General features: G+C 37.0%; 1 non-coding gene across 1 annotated transcript; it reads right to left on the reverse strand.

Annotated features, from left to right (window-relative positions):
- Positions 1–20,788: 20,788 nt before the first annotated feature.
- Positions 20,789–20,896, reverse strand: LOC116023847. The gene has a single exon (XR_004099438.1). It is a non-coding gene; the product is annotated as a small nucleolar RNA R71 (small nucleolar RNA).
- Between the last annotated feature and the right edge of the window lie 1,809 nt (positions 20,897–22,705).

Genomic DNA, 22,705 nt, shown 5'->3' on the forward strand with positions numbered 1-22,705 from the left:
TATTTCCATTTTATATATAAAATTTAATAATATTAATAATTTTTAATAACATAACATCATTATATTATTTTAAATATTTAGTCCGTGCACCGCACGGGTAACATACTAGTATATATATATACCTCACGTGTGTATGTATATTTATATAAAGATTTTCTTTTAGTTTACAATATTTTACACACATAAATGAATCACTTGAACCGAGAATATATATATATATATATATATATATACATATATAGAATTTTATTCAAATGTGGCCGCGCCCTTACGTGCGGCCGTGCGGTTTACACCACTCAATGTTAAGAAATGCACCAATCAATATTACGAAATGCACCACTCAATAACATTGAGTGGTGTATTTCATATTTAAGAAATACACCACTGAGTGGTGTATTCCGTAACATTCAGTGGTGCATTTCTTAACATTGAGTGGTGTAAACCGTACGGCCGCACGTAAGGGCGCGGCCACACCTGAACATGACCCTATATATACATCTATAACATATACTACCCACCTAGTTATATACTTATATATTCTACTAACACTTACATATATCCATATATTTTAACACAAAGCTCATAAATTCTTATTTCAACTATCAATCATTAAATCTTAAGTGACAAAACCAACTTAAGGGATTTCTTACCTCTTGGGTGAAGCACTTTTTGCAAGAATAGCTTTGAACCTTTACTCAATTCTTTCACCAAAATCCCTAGGCAAAACATACTACCATAACAATAATTTTTAAGAGATTTTAACCTATAGTTAGGTTCTAGGGAAGAAAACAAAGCTTTTAACCGACTAAAAATGGAATTTTACCGAATAGTGGTAGACTTGATGAAGAAACTTAGCTATGAAGGCTCTTGAGCTTAAAGATGAGGATGAAGTTTCTCTCTCTCTTTTTCCCTTCAATTTTTCGGCCAAGGGGGTGGGATTGAAGACCAAGCTCTATTTAAATCAACTCTAAATTAATTTAATACTAGTATGTGGCTATAAAGAGTGACATGTGTCAACTTTTGTGGTAACTCAAGGAAAATATCTTTGGCTAGACTGTTAAGGGTTAAAACAAATATAGTTACGGTAGGAAACAATTTAGATAGGGGTAAATTTGAAACCAAAATTATCCCGAACTCAATTCTAACCTTAAATTCTAAAATCGGGCGAGGTTCGTTACATCGCAAAATATAGCGATACTAAGTTCGAAATAAATTTTCACTCTTACGGGCTAATTTAATTAAATAGGAAATTCAAGGTTAATAGTATGGTGCCTAATAACCCACTTCTTAGGACAATCGGGACAGAACACATACTCCTAAAAATTTTACGGTTCGTGACCGATACGTACGATCGCAGCTTATTAACGACTATTCTAACTAGTAAAGATTATTTTGAAATATCTATAAATCATAACTCGTGCATGCCAATGCCTTAGAATAAAATAAATTTAAACCCCACCTAGTTATAGAATAAATACATCTATAACATATACTACCCACCTAGTTATATACTTATATATTCTACTAACACTTACATATATCCATATATTTTAACACAAAGCTCATAAATTCCTATTTCAACTATCAATCATCAAATCTTAAGTGACAAAACCAACTTAAGGGATTTCTTACCTCTTGGGTGAAGCACTTTTTGCAAGAATAGCTTTGAACCTTTACTCAATTCTTTCACCAAAATCCCTAGGCAAAACATACCACCATAACAATAATTTTTAAGAGATTTTAACCTATAGTTAGGTTCTAGGGAAGAAAACAAAGCTTTTAACCGAATAAAAATGGAATTTTACCGAATAGTGGTAGACTTGATGAAGAAACTTAGCTATGAAGGCTCTTGAGCTTAAAGATGAGAATGAAGTTTCTCTCTCTCTTTTTCCCTTCAATTTTTCGGACAAGGGGGTGGGATTGAAGACCAAGCTCTATTTAAATCAACTCTAAATTAATTTAATACTAGTATGTGGCTAGAAAGAGTGACATGTGTCAACTTCTTGTGGTAAGTCAAGGAAAATATCTTTGGCTAGACTGTTAAGGGTTAAAACAGATATAGTTACGGTTGGAAATAATTTAGATAGGGGTAAATTTGAAACCAAAATTATCCCGAACTCAATTCTACCCTTAAATTCTAAAATCGGGCGAGGTTCGTTACCTCGCGAAATATAGCGATACTAAGTTCGAAATAAATTTTCACTCTTACGGACTAATTTAATTAAATAGGAAATTCAAGGTTAATAGTATGGTGCCTAATAACCCACTTCTTAGGACAATCGGGACAGAACACATACTCCTAAAAATTTTACGGTTCGTGACCAGTATGTACGATCGCAGGTTATTAATGACTATTCTAACTAGTAAAGATTATTTTGAAATATCTATAAATCATAACTCGTGCATGCCAATGCCTTAGAATAAAATAAATTTAAACCCCCCCTTTTTTTTTCGAACTCTAGACTTGTTGGAATGAGTGAAGGGTTACAGCACGTCCACACGCGTGTGGACGCGCGTTTGGACACACTGTTTTCCTCCCACGTCGGTTAGCACGCGTGTGATCGTGCGTGGGGACTTACTGGATTGCTACCACGCACAGTAGCACGCGTGTGACCGTGCGTGTCACCCTGATGCAATATTTTTCTCTGATTTTGGTCTTTTTCTTCACACCTGTGTCCGGATTAGGCCTTTCCAACGCATTTTTCAGTCTCGAATCCTACAAGTTAGTCTTCCAAAACATGGTACCAAATGGAATTGTAACAAAACATTGAAAAGAAATCATAAAAAGAACATAAAAACAATTTATTAGATCTTGGGTTGCCTCCCAAGCAGCGCCACAGTTTACGTCCTTGGCTAGACGCGTCATACCTTGTTCATTTTTCAGCCATACTCCTTGGTAGTGGGCAAAAAGCATTTCGGTACCCACGTGTTCTTCCAGGTCAGCTTGTCATTTTTCCACTTCTTTTTTGATTTGGTCCTTGTTTTGACCATTGCCCTCACTTCTTCATCATTCCCCTCTGTTCTTACTTTGTCATCATTCGTGGCTTGTCCATCAAATCTCAAGGTTATTTCCCCCGAGCTTACATCTATGCGGGCGTGACAAGTAGCCAAGAATGGTCTTCCAAGAATCAAAGAACCATGGGGCTCGGTGTCTCACATCTTACAAACGACAAAATCGACAGGCACAAGAAATTTCCCTATTCTTACTAGCACATCCTCTGCCAAGCCTTCCGGGTACCGTGTGGTCCCGTCGGCTAAACGGAGTGTCAGCCTTATCGGTTTCAAACTTGGTAAGTTCAATTTTTCAAAACGATCAGAAGACATGACGTTGATCAAAGCTCTGAGATCAGCTAGAGCATTTTGAGGATCCATATTCTATATAGAACAAGGAATCACCAAAGCTCCCGGGTTGCCCTTCTTTTTGGGGTGACCCGCAGTCAAACAAGCCGAAGACTCTTGGCTTAAACAAGTAAAATTATCACAGTTGTCTTCCTCAAATAACTCGCGGCATTCTTTGTTATTGAAAAATTTTCGGATAAAAGCATTAATTGTACCTTCTCTTGCTGCTTCCTTCTCCTTTGAAATTTTGATTTTGTCTTGTGATAGCTCCTTTTCTTTGGGGCGATTCTCAGAAGTGGTTTTCTCATTGCTTGTAACACCCTAATTTTCACATCTTAAATTTATTACAAAATCACTAATAATATATTGCGGAAGCTTATACATCTTACCAAAAGAAAATGGGTGTTACCGCCACGCTTAGGTATCTTTCCTATACCCAAACGCTAAGGCTAAACTTACAACATCAAATAACAATCCAGAGTCTAACTTACTACCTTTGGAAATAGTCAATACAACCGGGTATTTCTTACAACGCTAAAACTTCCAGGGTATCTATTCTAAGATAGAGTAGACCTGCTAAAACTTCCAGGGTATCTATTCTAAGATAGAGTAGACCTCAACCTCAACTTCCGGTATCTATTCTAAGATAGAGTAGACCTCAACCTCAACTTCCATCCTATTCAGAGCTCATCGGGCTACATGAGCCTCAACTTCCATCCTATTCAGAGCTCATCGGGCTACATGAGCCCACGTTAGACAACATCTGTTAAATAAAGACACATTGAAGTGTAGTTAGCACGATGGTTAAGTAAGAAAATCCATGGTCACTCAAAATTCAACAAAGGTTTTTCAAAAACATATATATACGAGTTTTGCAACTTTACCCATTTGTTGAGATTTCACCTGCACATAAGTTAACAACGAAGACTTATACAAAAAGAGTTTATCAAGCTTTCATTTTGGATACCATTATTTCTTCTAAGTATCGGTACAGAATAACTCTTTCTTACTTTTAAATCTTCCTTAGTTTCTACAGAATAACTCTTTCTTACTTTTAAATCTTCCTTAGTTTCATATTAATAACTCTTTCTTACTTTTAAATCTTCCTTAGTTTCATATTAGCAACTCTTTCTTACTTTTAAATCTTCCTTAGTTTCATATTAGCAAGCGTTTCTTACTTTTAAATCTTCCTTAGTTTCATATTAGCAAGCGTGTCTTACTTTTAAATCTTCCTTAGTTTCATATTAGCAAGCGTGAGGCCTTTGGAGTATTCTCTTAACTCCCTCTTTGACCACTTGGATCATCGAACTCATGTTCAGTGGTCGTCACCCGGTCTAACACTGATCCCCTAGACGTAAGGTTCGTTAGAATGATTCCTAGCTGGCCTAGCCAGGACGTAAGGTTCGTTAGAATGATTCCTAGCTGGCCTAGCCAGGTCCATAAAAACGACACCATGATTCCTAGCTGGCCTAGCCAGGTCCATAAAAACGACACCTACCCGGACTTTTGGAGTAACTATACCTTAAGTGTGCACACCCCCATAGGAATACATCATCCTATGAGTTATACAGTACTCGGCGAATAGACTTCGCCCCTCTTAGTATGAACTTATCATACGATGTAAACAACCACTGGGAAATGACATTTAAGCTCGCTTCATCCCGTAGGCTAATCAAGGTCTTCCTCAACTTACTTAGAAACTAAGGTTTTGGAAAACACTTTCCTTTCTTTAGTTTTTCTTCCTTAAATCATTCCTTTTGGGCATATCTCGCATAATGAGTCCAATACATGAAATTGGCTACCTCATTAGCCCAAGATGGTGATTTTGTTTAAAAATGATTTTCAAAATACTTCCAGTGCCCGCAGGCTTTCCAAATACCATTTCCTCATCTTCCAAGTAAGATACCCACTTACTAATAGTGACATTTTTCCTCACACAAAAATAAGGTTTTTGATAACCTATTTACCAAAATAGCATACGTCCTTCGACGTAAGTTTCATAAACATTTTTATTTGCCCATAGGCTTTTCAAGCATAGTTCCCAAAATCATTTGCACATCTCACCACTTCAATAAGAAACTTGCGAACCGACCATTCTTTATTCATTAACTATTAATATTAATATTGATAGTCATGCTAACCCATTCAATCATAGTACTCTCATAACCATTATCTTAACCCAACAACACTTCCTTAGGCTAATCTTTTAACCTTCATCCTTTAATAACAATAATTCTAACACCTTTCTCCACCATCAACAACAATCCTCGTACCTCCAATAATAACCCATAGTTATCCAAAGATCATTACTAGCTTTAATAGCTTTCACTTAAGTCATTAATTCTATCCATAGTCCATAACCTTCCTCATTAATCCATAATTAACCCTTAGTCATCATCTTTAACCCATCTTTAATACTAACTTAATCACCGTTACTAGTCAATTATTAACCAATAGCCATTCTTTAATCATCATTCCATGACCACCCTTAAACCGTTATCTTCATCATCATGAACCCATCATCGTCATAGATATTCATCAACAACACCAATAACATAGTCATCCCTCAATTAATTCCTAATCATCATAAAAATCATTAAGTCTTATAACTAACCCATAGACCATCACCTTATAATCATATCCATTATTACTCCATCACCATCTATATTATTCCTATTCACTACTGCCAAAGCATTAACCATTAGTACTCTTTAATTAGTGCCCATAATCAATCTTCAGTCCATCAGTTTATAACCCATGTATCAACCTCTTATTCAAACATCACCATCATCCTTATAAGCTTCGTTATGAACCTTTAATCCATCATTATTCCCTTAATCATAATCAGCTTTGCCCTTAGTCCATCATTAGCCATAATCACAATATTTAACATGCACTACATCATCACCATCAACTTCCTAATCATCATTAGCATGCACTACATCATCACCATCAACTTCCTAATCATCATTAGCAACTTAGTCATCATCACCATCAACTTCCTAATCATCATTAGCAACTTAGTCATCACATACCCATACTTCCTAATCATCATTAGCAACTTAGTCATCACATACCCATCCTTCTTATCAACTAACACCATTCTTTACCATAGTTCACCTCATTACACTACGCATCATACTTAAGCTCAATAAGGATCATTAATCCTAATTACTCCATAATTAGTCCATAACCCTCAATTATTAAGCAATAAACCCAACAACATCAAGTACTAAGCACCCAATTAAACTTTATTCACCAACATTAACTCAATCAATCCATAATTAACAGCTAATAATCCAATCACCATCAATCACTACTCGCCCAATTATTGCATCACCATACCATTATTAAACTTACACTCTTCACATAATTAACAACTAATCCTCATACTTAACCATTAAGCCATCATTAAGCATAATCCATGATTAACTACCATAATCATATTAAATCATCGCCGACGTCAATAACAATTGCATCCATTATTAATCTTTACTTACAATTACTACCTCAATCCCTAATCACCATTAACCATAATCCATAATTAATTTAAAAACTAAACATCATCATTAAGCTTTAATAATAGTCACTAGCCTTAATTACGTACCTTGATTATTCACCTTAATCCCTCTTTAATTCATCATCTTAGATCATTATTAGCATTATCTAAGCATTTTACCATTTCCAGTACGCCTTCATCATCATCAACTACATATTAACAATAAATTTCATCTAATCCTTACCTCATCAACTCCACCATATTCCTACATGTTCACACCATCTTCAACAAAATTCGCCAACATCATTCTGCCATTTTCTCCATCCATATTAACAACAACTAATCACCATTGTTAACCAACTAACAATCAATAACCAACAACTAATCACCATTGTTAACCAACTAACAATCAATAACCATATTTGATTCGTCATTGTTAACCAACTAACAATCAATAACCATATTTGATTCGTAATACCATCATAAATAAGCCATCATCATCCTCGTAATTAATGTACCATTACTATCATAATCACACCCACTCATTACTAACAAATACCATCAAATTATCATTAGCTAATAATCCATATATTGAAGCTCATAAATTCCTATTTCAACTATCAATCATCAAATCTCAAGTGACAAAACCAACTTAAGGGATTTCTTACCTCTTGGGTGAAGCACTTTTTGCAATAATAGCTTAGAACCTTTCCTCAAATCTTTCACCAAAAATTCCTAAGTAAAACATACCACCATAACAATAATTTTTAAGAGATTTTAACCTATAGTTAGGTTCTAGAGAAGAAAACAAAGCTTTTAACCGAACAAAAATAGAAATTTACCGAATATTTGTGGTCTTGATGAAGGATCCTAGCTATGGAGGTTCTTGAGCTTAAGGATGAAGATGAAGAATTTTCTCCCTTTTCCCTTCTCTAATTTTCGGCCAAATGGGAGATATGGAGAAGTGATGCTGTGTTATTGTGGTGAGTGAATGTGAAGATGGTGTGAGGTGGTAAAACGAAGAGTTATAAACTCCCCGAGTGTCGTATTTCTCGCGGATGGCAAATTGGAGAATATACGGTTTTGCTACCTTGGTTTGTTTGAATAACGTTAAGATTGAGCATATGGGTGTTGGTAAAGAGGGAGTATTAAGAGGGCAAAGATTGATAAAATAAAGAAGTAAACAAAGGGAAATGAGGGTGGAAGGGGATAAGATATCGTGGAGATTGGTTCAAAGCGCAAGGTAGAGTATTGATTTCCTTTGAGTCATGATTAAAGGAGCTTGGAACATTGTCCTGAGTGGCGTCACACTCAAGCTCCCAATCCTCAGTCGGTTGGGGAATTTCATCAAACACTTTGTCTACACGTTCCCTCCGGATCTCATCTTCTCAGATTGAGAGCGGGAGATGTGGGTAGTGGGCTACATCTCTTTGCGATATCTCGCCAAAGAGATGATCCTACACTCTTAGAGAGATCGAGGCCCTCGATCAAACAAGATCTTTCTAAACATACACACAATTTCAACATTCCCCAAAGAAATCAAACTCATTCATCAAATTAGATCATGAACACAAATCATCCATTCAATCTAGCCCCTATCCTAGGGATTAGCCTCTCATAGGCTTTAACAACATCAAAGCATCAAAATAGAAAAGCATATCTACAAGATCAAGACAAAAAGCAAACAACTTTAAGGAAAAGGAAAAAACAAGAGAAATCCAAAGAGAAAACAAGTCTTTAATGAAAGAAGTTACCCAAAGGATCTCCAAGGTGTGAAAATCCAAGTTCTCATCTCTAAGGAGCTTCTCTTCCTCCTCCAAGTCCTATCTAAAATGTAGAATAGAAAAATGTGACCAAAGACTCCCTAAACCTAGCTGAAATGTCCCTCAAATACTAAAACATCGCGCAGATTTCTGGTGCCGTCCCACGTCTGCCACACGCGTGTGGACTGGCGTGGACAGTTACTGGAATATTTCCACGTCAGCTCACACGCGTGGTGAGGCTCGTGGGCGTGATTCTTCATTTTTGTTTCCTTTGGTTGTTTCCGGTTTGGTCTTCGCGTGTTCCCATGTGGATTGATTCTTCCTTTCAATGGTTTATGCTCTCTTTTGGTTGATTTCAGCCTTCATTCCTGTGGGAATTGTTCAAAACACTCTACACAGAACTCATTTGCAATTTGTTAGTAAAATAGCATACAAACACGTAATTGCACTCTCTAAGACTTGTTTTTAGCAAGAAATCAACTTAATAAGTTATAGATAAATAGGTACTTTTGGCATCTATCAAGAAGCTTGGAGATCAAGTCTCCATTTATAGCAATTCGTAATTAATTTAATACTAACATGTGGTGTAGGGAGTTGCCAAGTGTCAAATTCCTATGGTAACTCAAGAAAATATCTTTGGCTTAGACTGTTAAGGGTTAAAATAGATATAGTTACGGTAGGAAATAATTTAGGTAGGGGTAAATTTGAAACTAAAATTATCCCGGACTCAATTCTAACCTTAATTTCTAAAATCGGGTAATGATCGGTACATCGCGAAATACAGCGATGCTACGATCAAAATAAATTTTCACTGCTACGGGCTAATTTAATTACATAGGAAATTCAAGGTTAATGGTAAGGTGCCTAATAACCCACTTCCTAGGAAAATCGGGACAGAACACATACTCCTAAAAATTTTTACGGTAGAAAAATTAGAGAATTATAAATGGGCCAATATAATTGGGCTAAAATAATTAATTTGGCATTGGGCTAAAGTTAGGTTCAGAACATTACGAAATAATCACATTTGGGCTTAAGAATTTAAGTAGTAAAATAAAAAAAAATAAGTTGACCCAATGCCCATAACAAAATAGTTAGATTTATATAAAATAATAATAATAATCCCTTTTTGAAAATATTTATTAAAATAATAATGTTAGGAAAATACGGGGTATTACATTGCTTTCCTTCATTGAAATTGTGCATGAAGCGCTCGCAGTCTTTGATTCAAGATTGGGACTACAAGAGGTAGTCTCATCTTCCTTGCCTTTTTTTCCTACATTGGCATATTCTGCAAATAACATCCATCGGGTCACAATTTTCGTGTTCTTCTTCCTTGGCATCAATAGCATTGACTCTCTCTTTTGGATTATTCTCTGTGTTACTAATAGCATTGACTCTCTCTTTTGGATTATTCTCTGTGTTACTAGTAGCATTGACTCTCTCTTTTGGATTATTCTCTGTGTTACTAGGGAGTTGTCCGTAGTGTCTCTCATTATTCTCTGTGTTACTAGGGAGTTGTCCGTAGTGTCTCTCAGACATCATTTTGTTACTAGGGAGTTGTCCGTAGTGTCTCTCAGACATCATTTTGAACATTTGTGAGATCTGATTCTCAATTGTCTTGAGTGTAGCCTTGGATTCTTGTTTGAGGCTAGAAATCTCCTATCTAATTTCCTGAGTAATCTCTTGTTTAAGATTTGCCCGATCATTTTTTAATTCCATGATCGTCCTAGTAAGCCTTTCATCTACTTCACGGATATCATCCCTCCTCTGTTGAGTAAAGTCAAGTTGAGAGTTGTATTGCGGCCTGAACTGGGTCATTTGGCCTCCATTGCCTTGATTTTGATTATACATCAATCTGCCCTTGTCATTTTGTCCATAAGCAGGCTTGTTTCCATAATTGTATTGTCCTCGCGCTTGATATCCATCATTGTTGTTCCATCCCTCGCCCTGTTTCCAATTGTTGTTCGATCTCTGATTTTGTCCATAGGCATTGTAGTTGGAGTTCCTTTGATAATCCACCGCCTCAACTTGCTCAGATGCGGACGGTGAAGTGCAGATATTAGTATCATGTGGTCCTCCACAGATGTTACAGTAAAGTGCCAAAGCCATACAAGGCTTGGGTTTTCCTTCCATTTTTTCTACCATGGCCTGTAACTTCATGATCTCATGATTCATTGCCTCTATTTTCGCCTCACTCGCCACATGGCTATTAATATCATACATGCCTCCGTGCTCTCCTCGTCGGTCATACCAACAAGAGGTATTCTTAGATATTCTCTCGATCAATTCTTCAGCCTCGGGTAAAGCTAAGGAGACAAAGGCACCGCTGGAGGATGAGTTAAGTAACATTTTTCCTTCATCGGTTAGCCCTCCGTAGAATGAGCTAATCACGTCCCATGGGTGCGTCAGATTTTGCGGGCACTGCCTTTTGAGAACCTTGAACCTTCTCCAAGTCTCCCCCAAACTCTCAAGCCTTCCTTGCTTGAATTCCTGTATTTGCCTTTGGATCCTCATAGTCTTAGTGATGGGGAAGAACTCGTTCATGAATTCACGATGTAGCTGCTGCCATGATCTGAAATGATTGTCGTCTTGGCTTTCCAACCAACGTGCTGCCTCTCCAATAACCGAAAATGGGAATAACTTAAGTCGAATTATCTCTTCACTAACGCCTTCTTGTTTGTACATTCCACATGCTCGTATAAACCTTGTTATGTGTGCATTGGGATCTTCGGATGGCAATCCCGAGTATTGGCTATTTTGGACCAATGTGAGTATAGTTGGATGCTCATGAAAGTTGACGTTTTCCATCGGTGGTACATAGATCGAGTTGTGCATGTTAAAATCTGGCGTCATATAGTCTGCAATTGATCTCTGCGGTTCCTAAGGTATTCCATAGTATTCTTCTTTACGAATGTGTTCTTGTGGGTTTGCTCTGTTGACTTGTGGTTCTTCAAGAATTTGTTCTTCATGGTTAATCGGTCCTTGTGGATTAACTGGTACTGGGGGCGGGTTTGGTATAGCTGCTCCTCTTCCTTGTGGATTTCTTGTTGCGCTTGATGAAGCCATTTGTGACCTTTGGTTGTTTTTCTTCCTAGTTGCTCTNTCTCTTTTGGATTATTCTCTGTGTTACTAGGGAGTTGTCCGTAGTGTCTCTCAGACATCATTTTGAACATTTGTGAGATCTGATTCTCAATTGTCTTGAGTGTAGCCTTGGATTCTTGTTTGAGGCTAGAAATCTCCTATCTAATTTCCTGAGTAATCTCTTGTTTAAGATTTGCCCGATCATTTTTTAATTCCATGATCGTCCTAGTAAGCCTTTCATCTACTTCACGGATATCATCCCTCCTCTGTTGAGTAAAGTCAAGTTGAGAGTTGTATTGCGGCCTGAACTGGGTCATTTGGCCTCCATTGCCTTGATTTTGATTATACATCAATCTGCCCTTGTCATTTTGTCCATAAGCAGGCTTGTTTCCATAATTGTATTGTCCTCGCGCTTGATATCCATCATTGTTGTTCCATCCCTCGCCCTGTTTCCAATTGTTGTTCGATCTCTGATTTTGTCCATAGGCATTGTAGTTGGAGTTCCTTTGATAATCCACCGCCTCAACTTGCTCAGATGCGGACGGTGAAGTGCAGATATTAGTATCATGTGGTCCTCCACAGATGTTACAGTAAAGTGCCAAAGCCATACAAGGCTTGGGTTTTCCTTCCATTTTTTCTACCATGGCCTGTAACTTCATGATCTCATGATTCATTGCCTCTATTTTCGCCTCACTCGCCACATGGCTATTAATATCATACATGCCTCCGTGCTCTCCTCGTCGGTCATACCAACAAGAGGTATTCTTAGATATTCTCTCGATCAATTCTTCAGCCTCGGGTAAAGCTAAGGAGACAAAGGCACCGCTGGAGGATGAGTTAAGTAACATTTTTCCTTCATCGGTTAGCCCTCCGTAGAATGAGCTAATCACGTCCCATGGGTGCGTCAGATTTTGCGGGCACTGCCTTTTGAGAACCTTGAACCTTCTCCAAGTCTCCCCCAAACTCTCAAGCCTTCCTTGCTTGAATTCCTGTATTTGCCTTTGGATCCTCATAGTCTTAGTGATGGGGAAGAACTCGTTCATGAATTCACGATGTAGCTGCTGCCATGATCTGAAATGATTGTCGTCTTGGCTTTCCAACCAACGTGCTGCCTCTCCAATAACCGAAAATGGGAATAACTTAAGTCGAATTATCTCTTCACTAACGCCTTCTTGTTTGTACATTCCACATGCTCGTATAAACCTTGTTATGTGTGCATTGGGATCTTCGGATGGCAATCCCGAGTATTGGCTATTTTGGACCAATGTGAGTATAGTTGGATGCTCATGAAAGTTGACGTTTTCCATCGGTGGTACATAGATCGAGTTGTGCATGTTAAAATCTGGCGTCATATAGTCTGCAATTGATCTCTGCGGTTCCTAAGGTATTCCATAGTATTCTTCTTTACGAATGTGTTCTTGTGGGTTTGCTCTGTTGACTTGTGGTTCTTCAAGAATTTGTTCTTCATGGTTAATCGGTCCTTGTGGATTAACTGGTACTGGGGGCGGGTTTGGTATAGCTGCTCCTCTTCCTTGTGGATTTCTTGTTGCGCTTGATGAAGCCATTTGTGACCTTTGGTTGTTTTTCTTCCTAGTTGCTCTGTTGATTTATGGAATGTAAGGTAATAAGCCTTGATTTCCTTTTGCTCGCGTGTGCATTCACCTATTAAGATTATCAATGAAGCAAAGGTTCCACAATTGACTAGAAGTAGTCAATTGGGTAAGTAGCAAAAACAAATAAAATAGAAAATGAAACAAAATAAAGTGGTGTGGATTAACAATGCTCAAATCTAGCAATCATTGAATCAAAGTAAACAAAAACATTTGACAACCTATTGCCTTCCCCGGTAACGGCGCCATTTTGACAATCTTGTTTTGCGTAGGGTGAAATGTCAAAAGATATGTGTGTGTTAAAACGGAAAGTCAATGACTCCCCGAGTGTCGGTCTCGAAGGAAGGACGTGGAGGTGTGTCAAGTGTTCGAGCGTTCACGTGATTAAGTCATGCAATAGATTTGAGAGTGGTGAATGACGATTTGGGAGTGAATGGGTTCATAAAGTTTGTGAGAGAAAAAGGGGTAAAATAAGTAAGATTGAAAAGTATGTAAAGAGGTAGGGATTGGATAGTGCTCATCTATGTTGCATCTTAGTGTGTTTAAGGTATTGGATAAACAAGACAAAGATGTTGGCTATTCAAGTGTGTTTGTTCTTAGTCCTCTTCCACCTTTGTGTACTAAGGTTTCTTGGACTTAGGAATGCCTTCAAGCATCCAAAGTCCTAAGAGACACTTTATCAAACACTTTAGCTACACACTTTCCTACTATTCTTAAGAAGTCCCTAGGATCTATGATTGTTACAAAGCTTCAATCCTAACTCTAATCAAAGACATGAAAGAGTCAAGAGCTCAATCTCTCATCTAGATTGGCCATATCCAAACAAGATATCATCAAAACAACAATCAATATACAAGAATAGATAACCCAACAATCCAAGCATTTAGATCCAAAAATAGATATAAGATCATCACACTAGCAACATATCTTCACACAATCCAAATCCCTAGATTAAACTAGCCACTCATGATAAGAAATTCATGACAATAGCTAAGTCAATCCAAGAACAAAACAGTAAAATAGATTAGAAATGTAATAGAAATCACCTAGAGTTGAAGTGATCCTTCAATCCAAGCTTGTTGTCTTCTACAATGAGAATTATCTAAACTACTCCTAGAAATTATCTAAAATTGAATCCCAAAATTGGGAAAGAAGAAAACTAAATTGGGAAGGAAGGAGTCTAAAAAGAAAAGAGAGCTCCTTTGAAAATCTATCAAAGGAGTTTAAATAGTCTCCGAAAAGTAGCCCTAGTGAAAATTCGCGCATTGTCGTCTCCACGCCTCTCCACATGCGTGTGGTCGTGCGTGGACGGCTACTGGATCATGGCCACGCGCACCAACACGCATGTGGGGGTCTTCTTGGGTCCTTCTGGGCTCCAGTCTTGCCTGGTTTGTTCCTTAAGCTCGGTTTTCGTTCCTATTGGCTACCGGGACTCCTCTATCACCTCAATTCATGCTAAAAGTAGCTTTGCGTGTTGGTTAGTGAATTTAAAGCATATTTGATCACAATTTATCATGTAAGGATACTAAAAACGTGTCAAAGCACCCTAATATGTACTCAAATTATGGGTATCTTGGAGGCTTATCAGTTATACAATGGACCGAGGTTCATATTGCATTGTAAACCATGATTAAAAAATTATGTGTTTACAGTTAACACATTTTATACCTGCAATTAATAATTCTTGTACGTGTTGATGAACATCACTTTTATTGTCAACTTAAATAAACTTTTTAAAGTTAATTTCCGTTTTTTAATTTATATATCTACATTTATAATCAATTTCTTTAATTTGTTTTGACAGGCTTAAGTTTTTGTTTTTATTTAATCTTATTATTTAATTTCTCATAAGATTTAATTAGATTGAAATCATAGAATTAGTCTTGCTTTCTGTCAACCACCAAGCGGAAGAAGAGATCTTAAAGTTTGACGAGTANGTCAACCACCAAGCGGAAGAAGAGATCTTAAAGTTTGACGAGTAATTTACGGTGAAGAAATACGAAGGATGCCGCTGAGCCAAAGCAATATAAATTGACGGCATATCTAAGCGGAAGAGGGGACCAATCGAAGGAGCATCCTTGCATGGAACGATTTCCGCCGCACATCACAAATTCCGATCAAATATTAGTTCTTGGGTTCAGCAGCACCACTCGAGGTTCGCGACGACAACTTCAACAATTCGGCGGTGGCTGGAATTTAATTATTTTGCTTCGGCGAAATACCTGTGGAGGCAGCAATCTAACTTTGGTTGGCGCAATAGCTTTGGTCTTGGTGACAGCAAATTAATCGTCAGCATTGTGTGGAAAATTCTGGTTCTTTTCTCTTTTCCTTGAATTGTCTAGCTTTTGGTTTCTTCAATTCACATGTGTTAATTACATAAGCAAGGTTGTAATTTCATTACTGTCAATTATGGTGTATTTGGCATGTGCTGCTACGTATTACTAATTACAATGCTAAATGATCAAGTATGTTGTTATTTGCAATGATTAATTATAATGCCTAGCTGGTAGTGTTAATTGTGTTTTTTTTGCCAAGTCTTAAAAAGGTTAACAGATTGATTTCACCTGTGGTTGATTGCTAATAACAATGATCTGCTAATTATTTTGTTCTTAGGCTTTTTGATCTTTGGTTGTGTATTTTACATCTTAGTTCTGGGTAATTCCTTTAGTCACTGTCCTGAATTTTTATTTCTTGTCTTTTGCATACTTTTCGCTTTAGTATTTACTATTGATAATTGCACCTTCAATACTTTAAAACCCACTCAACTATTTCTTAATTTTAAATTTTTTTTAAAAATTGCATCGTTTTAATTCCTTGTGGGATCGACCCTTGCTAAAGCACACTATAACTACAATTGACTCGTGCACTTGCGAGGATAATTAAAATTGTCCATCAATTTTTGGCGCCGTTACCGGGGACTTATTTATTGTGCAATTTAATTTGTTTTTTTTTCTTCCTTTGCTTTAAATAATTAGAACACTCTTCAATTTAATTTAGTTGCTTAATATTGCTTTCAAAAATTTTTTTTTTAAAAATGTGCTTAGTATTTGTTTAGTTTTTTTCCCTTTTACTCTTAATTGATTATTTATTTATTTATTTATTTGCTTGTTAGTTTATTTGTGTTTTTATTTTATGCAAGGTCGTCGTTCTTTAAAACCTACATTATTGACTTTGGACGACTACATTGATAGAAAAAAGAAAAAACGTTTACCTGTTGAAAATCCTAGTTTTGAATCAAAAGAAACAAACACAACAATGGATGCACTTCCTCAACCCCCTCAACCAAACCCTCAACCCAATCCTAGGCTAATGAAAGACTTTGGTAGGCCCCAAGTAGGCACTTCACCTTCTTGCATAGTGCTTACTGATGCAGCCAGGAATAGTTAGGAATAAAATTGTAATAGTTTTGATGAGCCAAATTGTATTTTTAGAAATCCTCTATTTTATTTTTAAAGTGTAGAGTTTAGACCCAGAAGACAAGCCATGACATTAGATTGGTTCGAATTATTGTATTATAGAATACATTTTGCCATGACTCTTGTAAGTCATTTGCTTCCACAATACACATTAGTGTATATGATCCAATGGACAAAGCCGAATTATCATTGCTAGAAGACACGACTTTGAATCCTATTGAGAACATTTTAAGCTTTGAAGAACTAGAAGTGCCACGATCCAATTCCAAGAGGAAGTCAATTTTTTGGGTCAATGGAGGAAGCTATGGAGCTAGTTGTGGAGCTAGTCAAGCTCCATAGAGCTAGTCAAAGTCAAGAAGTCAAAGGGAGGAAGAAGTTCAAGATCCACTATTTCTACACCATAGCTACACAATGCAAAGAAGGATCAAATATATTTATTTGATAGATATGACTGAATGAGCTGAAACGGAGTAATGGTTAAAGACTTGAGCATATACCTATTGGTCTAGTGTTTGAATCCTATAAGCAATATTTTAGTCGAGTTTTTTCCCAAAATGGTCCCTCGACTATTGCTCATTCTCAATTTTGCATTTCGACTTTCAATTGCACATAATGTGGTCCCTCGACTTTCAAAAACTCACCCAATTTGGTCCTCCGTTACATATTCCGTCAAATCAGTGTTAAAATGGAGGGTATTTTCGTCCATTTACCTATTGTTAGCCTAATAAACATTGAGAAATAGTTGAGGGACCGTTTTGAGGATAATCAAGGGACCATTTTGGGAAAAACTATTTTATTTATTTCATTTTTGTTTATTTTCATTTTTTAGACTCTATAAAATTAGAATTTCTATACATTTTTTTTTCTTACAAATATAAATACTTAAAATCGTGCAATCCATCCTAAAAATTTTTAACTTTTTTTACAGACTTTTTCCCTCTATCTAAATATACAAACTATTCCTATGCAGATTTACAATAAGTTTCGTAAATTTTATAAATACTCATTTTTTAAGCACCGATTAAAATAATTCTTAGTCACATCCGTAATACTAAATATATTACTTTGGATTTTTTATAAATAAGATATAATATTATTAAACTCAAATAATTAAAAATAATGTGCGCACATCACAAAAGATTTTATGATTGACTTAAAAATTAACTATAAATTTTATTGTTGAATACAAATTGACAATTATTAAACATTATTTTTAATAATTATTGTGTCCCGTGTAATATACTAAAATTATTAGGTAGGATTTTTATAATTAAGGTATAATTTAATTAAATCAAAATTTTTAAAAATAATGTGTCCACATTACAAAATAAATTATACTTGCCTTAATAATTAATAATTAATAAAAAAAAAATAAGAAGAGGAAAACATATAAAAGATGTCATACAATATCTTAAATAATGTAAAATAATATAAAATTTAATAATTACTTCGAAATCAAATACAGAAAATATTGCAGGAAACATTGACGAGATTTTACTTTCGGCTCACCTGAGAAGTTTACTAGAAAAATTTACCTTTCGGTCCAATATTTTCCCTACATTTTACACTCTTTGGGTGTCTACGCTTGAAAAAAAATATTATTTTCAATGGTAAAAGTAATATTTAATGTGATACATAGTGATTGATTGTCTATGAACATAAAAAATTAAAAAAAAAAAAAAAAAGAAGTATATGAGTATTTATGAAATTTACGGAACTTATTGTAAAACTTCATAGGAATAGTTTGTATATTTAGAGGGAAAAAGTCTGTAAAGAAAGTTAAAAATTTTGAGGTTGGATTGCGTGATTTTAACTATTTATATTTGTAAGAAAAAATGTATAGAAATTCTATTTTTATAGAGTGTAAAAAATGAAAATAAACAAAAATGAAATAAATAAAATAGTTTTTCCCAAAATGGTCCCTTGACTATTCTCAAAACGGTCCCTCAACTATTTCTCAATGTTTATTAGGCTAACAATAGGTAAATGGACGAAAATGCCCTCCATTTTAACACTGATTTGACGGAATATGTAACAGAGGACCAAATTGGGTGAGTTTTTGAAAGTCAAGGGACCACATTAGGTGCAATTGAAAGTCGAAATGCAAAATTGAGAATGAGCAATAGTCGAGGGACCATTTTGGGAAAAAACTCATTTTAGTCCTTATAGGCTAAGCTTGGGAGCTACTTGACACGGCTGAATTTTTTGGAGAACAAGTCAAAGTCAAATGGTCAAGGGAGCTACTTATGGAGGAACTTTTGGTCAATGGAGCTACTTGGGGAGTAACTTTTGTTGACCTTAGCAAGACTACATGCGCGTGATTCATACTACATCTATACACGCGTGAAAGGCACTATAGAGTAACTTATGGAGGAATACCTAGTGCAACTTATACTTAGCCAAATTTACATGGTTCATATTCCACAAGGTCCAGTACGTGATGCCATGAACCAGAAGAAAATTGAAGGTGGTGATTTTCTGAAGATCATTGTTCATACTCAAGCAAGAACCACCCGGAAAAATATTTTAAGATCAACTTTCCCAAGATCAAATCAAGAATGCAACAAAGTCAAAAATATCAAGCTCTGGTGGATACAAAGTCTGTAATATCAAGCTGAAAAGGCAACAAAGTCAAAAATTGGAGGCTACAAGTTTCAAGGATCAATCAAGCCGTAAAAGAAGACTTTGTGAGTAATTTGCAGAGGTAATTTTTCTAAAATTACCAGCGGCATTAAATGAGCAGATAAAAATGGAGATTTTATCAGATCAAATTGGCAAGTTATCAGATCAACGGTATGGTCATTAAATGAGGAGGTATGGCCATCAAGATCAGATTGGAATGACCAATCAGATCAAGTGAACGTTCAAAATTTGAATGTTCATAACGGGCAAATAATTCTTTGAATTATAAAAAGCCCAAGAAGACTTGTAGACGTGAGAGAGATCTCAGCGAACGAACGAACATAGCGGTGACGAATCGGACTTACAACGAAAAATACAAAGTGCTAAGATATTGAGCTATACACGAGAGGAATTCAAGTCTTAGAAAAGAAACATTTATTTCTTTGAACAACAGTTGTATCTCTACTGAGAGTAGAAAGGAGTGTAGCTGGGTGCGTAACACTCGGGTGAACTAAGTGTAGCTTTGTGCGAAACACTTGGTTGGAACGTAGCTTTGTGCGTAGCGTTCGGGAACGTTGCTTTGTGCGTAGCGTTCGGGGAGCGTAGCTTTGTGCGTAGCGCTCGGGAGCTTAGCTTTGTGTGGAGAGCTCGTGGTTGAGTGTAGATTTGTGCGTAGCACTCGGGAAGTGCTTGTGTAGCACTTGGAGTTTCACTATTGTATCTGTGTGATTGAAGATAGTGGAAATCTTCCTTGGAGAAGGAAGAAGTGGAGTAGGAGAATTACACCATCTCCGAACCACTATAAATCTCTGCCTCTCATTTACTTTACTGCACTTTACATATTTGCATAGTTTAACTCACTAACCCTTTACGTACTGTGTTGATTATATCATCTGGGTTTGTGTGTTCCCACGTTCGCATGTGGTTCAAACTTTGCATACATATTTTTTGAATTATTCTAAGTTTTTCCAACGTATTGCATGTCAAGTATCTCTTTAGTTTTACGCAGTTTTATTTTATAGCACTTTACCGTACGATATTCCGCTGCACATTTCAAGTTGAATTTATTCACTTGAAATCTCTGTTGTTGAAGTGTTATAAAGTTTTTAATTGTTAGAAAAGTCTATTCCCCCCCCCCCCCCTCTAGACTTTTCACCACCCTATCGGGACCAACAGGAATTATGAGTTAAAGACGGTCCACTACAATCAACTGCCGTCTTTTCACGGTTCAGCAAGCGAAGATGCCCTTACCTTTATAAGGGATTTCTACGGGATAGTCCAACACTTCCCATTGAATGACTTGACCGAGGATGCACTAAGGATGAGGTGTTTTCCGTACACCTTGAAAGATGCAGCAAAAACATGGTTCATGTCTCTCACACCAAGATCCCTTCGGACATGGCCGGAGGTGTACAACAAGTTCATAGGTAAATTCTATTCCCATGCTAAAACTGCTGAATTAAGAAGGAAAATTGCGACCTTTTCGCAAGCTGAAGGTGAACCATTCCATGAGGCATGGGAAAGGTTCAACATGTTGCTCATTCAATGCCCCCACCATGGCTACCCATTGGAGCTTCAAAATCAAACTTTCTATGATGGTTTGACGCAAACCAGCCAATCAATGGTTGACAATGCGGCTGGAGGGGCCATGGGAGAAAAAACTGCGGAGGAAACCTTAGCATTGTATGAAATGCTAGGGGCAAACTCCCAATGATGTTGTGTGTATAGTGGAAGTGAATGTGAAGTGGTAAAACGAAGAGTTAAACTCCCCGAGTGTCGTGTCTCTCAAGGATGGCGAATGGGAACCGAGTTAGTGTGTTGGCATCTAAGAGGTTGAAGAGAAAGAGTTACGGAGGTGCTAAGGGTTGGGTTCATTTGTAAGAAGGGGAAGGTTGATAGTGGTTGTGTGAAATAAAGAAAAGTAAAGTAGAGATTGAGGCTTTAGGCTTTTCCATGTGGTTTATCTTTGGTTGGTTTTGCGAGTGCAAGTTGTGGAATAGACTAGGGAGTTCATGGCACATTACCAAGTGGCGGTGGAATAGACTAGGGAGTTCATGGCACATTACCAAGTGGCGTCACACTTTGGTAGGGAGTTCATGGCACATTACCAAGTGGCGTCACACTTTGGACTCCCACACATGGCACATTACCAAGTGGCGTCACACTTTGGACTCCCACATCCTCATTCGGTTGGGGCATTTCATCGAACACTTTGTCTACCACTCCTCTCGGATTTTGTCCTTTCGGACCAAGAGCGGAGATGTGGGTGAGTGAGACTCGTGAGCGGCCGCTATCGCGCACACACTCACTTCCTTTGGGTTTGCTACCTAATGTGGCCGCAAAATGCACAAAGCTTGAAGAACATCATCCACACAAGTTCAACATCCAACAAGCAAGCAATTCACAAATCAAAGCAATAATATTAAACATCCACATAGATCTACCATGGGGCCACCAATCCCCTATCTAATCTATTCTAGCATACTAAGAAACAAGAAAAGGAAAAGGAGATTCAAAGAAACAAGTATTGATTTAAAATTTGAAGAGAATGGTTACCACCCTTGAAAAAGGGGATCTTTACAAGCCTTGATCTTGAATTCCCAATCTTCCTTCTTGCCCTTGATCTATTCTAAACTATGAAAAGAAGGAATTTTCCCCCAAGAGGGGAGAAAACCCTCTAGATCTATCTACTCTATTCTATCCTATGCTATGAATTTCTGATCTCTTCTCCTCCCCCCTTAGGTTTAGGGCAAAAGGGATTTATATAGGTGACAAAGAAAGAGGAACAAATTTCCCAAAATGGCCCTTGGCCCGACCACGCTTGTTCACACGCGTGTGAGCGGCGTGGTGGCTCTCTGGAATAATTCCACGCCTAGCCACACGCGTGTGAGGCTGCGTGGGACGCTACTGCATTTCGGCTTGTTTGTCTTTTGCTCTATTTTAGCTTCAAATCCCTCTCCAACCTGTGAAATACTTCAAAGCTCTTCCTAGAAATGTTGTTAGAAGAAATTGATCGCATTTGAGCTAAAATGCATGCAATTGTTGTAATCGGATGTCAAAACGATGCGCTTTTAATCTAATAAAGACCCCTTATAAGTGCTATCCTTGGCGCTTATCACCCAACAAAAGAGTATAAGGGGACAGACACCAGGTATGTATGAAGTTAACTCAAATGCTAGGTTGGAAATTTAGGTGTCTGAGTTAGCAAAACAAGTGAAAAGCATGTGTTCTATGATGAGTATGAAGCAAAATAATGCATCTATGTTTGAAGAACACGTTAATAATTTCGAACAGGCCAATGCAATGAATAGTTTTAATCAAAGGCCTAGAAATGACCCGTATTCTAACTCTTATAATCCGGGTTGGAAAAAC

The sequence above is a fragment of the Ipomoea triloba genome, chromosome 6 (genome assembly GCF_003576645.1).
Source record: "Ipomoea triloba cultivar NCNSP0323 chromosome 6, ASM357664v1".
NCBI classification, from domain to species: Eukaryota; Viridiplantae; Streptophyta; class Magnoliopsida; order Solanales; family Convolvulaceae; genus Ipomoea; species Ipomoea triloba.